The sequence below is a fragment of the Bombus pyrosoma genome, linkage group LG13 (genome assembly GCF_014825855.1).
Source record: "Bombus pyrosoma isolate SC7728 linkage group LG13, ASM1482585v1, whole genome shotgun sequence".
NCBI classification, from domain to species: Eukaryota; Metazoa; Arthropoda; class Insecta; order Hymenoptera; family Apidae; genus Bombus; species Bombus pyrosoma.
The window spans coordinates 6,640,098-6,641,251 of NC_057782.1; positions in this window are offsets into that span (position 1 = coordinate 6,640,098).

The window sequence follows — 1,154 nt, forward strand, 5'->3', positions numbered from 1 at the left end:
TACAGTTTACATTCACAGCGCTCCTAAATATATATCTAAGTACATAACATATTTTCTGTATCGTCATTAAGCATTATTGTCCCAGCATATCAAACTTGATATGTGAAGTACGAAACGATAAGCCGATTTTTACCTGAGTGGTAACTCTGAAATTGCGAGTAAGATTATAATGAGATTTATCGTTTGAAAATAACGTAAGCTCGAATCGTTAAATGATTGTATCGTCCGATACAAAGCACTAAGATATGCTGATAGACCGATAAGTTAGCTATAAAAGTCAAATTTTATAACTTGAAAATGTCAGTCCCTCCCTAAAAACCGACAATACGAGAGTGTGTGTACTTTCCATTGTTAGAAATAAATCTGTTGGAATGAGAGGTGAGTAATTTTATTTGTGATATAGATCGTAACCACGTATGTTGCTTTATTTTAGTTTTTAATATCATTATATCGCATATATTATAAGAACAATATATTCTTTGGTAGAATATGAAGAATCAAATAAATTTTTTCGGCTACTTGTGAACATTAACGACGAAGGAAGCTATTTTTAATTACGAATAATCATCGAAGATGAATATTTTCTGCTTACTTTAAATCACTATTGAAAATTGTTATGATGTTAACTGTTACACTTAGTACCCCTATATTCAACACTGCGTCGTATATGCATTCATCAGGTTGCTACACTGACCATCAATACTCTTTTTAGTTACCTATGATCATTAACGATGACCAAATTCCTTTGTTTAGCAATAGTCATTATTAATGACGGATCTCGTTTTATGCCCTCACTGTTGATGATAATAAAAAATGTTAATCATTTATAATAGTTATTTGTAATCAGTAACTGTAAAAATTAAAATCACCAAATTCGTCACTAAATTTTTTGGAAGATTTCTTTAAGATATAGTGGACATTACTTTCCATTTCAACAAAAATGAGATTTTTCTTCATGACACGCAGAATAGTATCGACATACAGAATGGCAGATTCGATATTTTCTTCTATTTCAGATTTATTATTACTGGTCATTGCCGTTTTGGCAGTGACGAGGAACGCTGTTGCTGAAATACATGAAATTCCAACAAAATGTCCAGAATCTTCGGGCAACACCGTACAGCTTGCTCACAAACACGATTGTACCAAGTTTT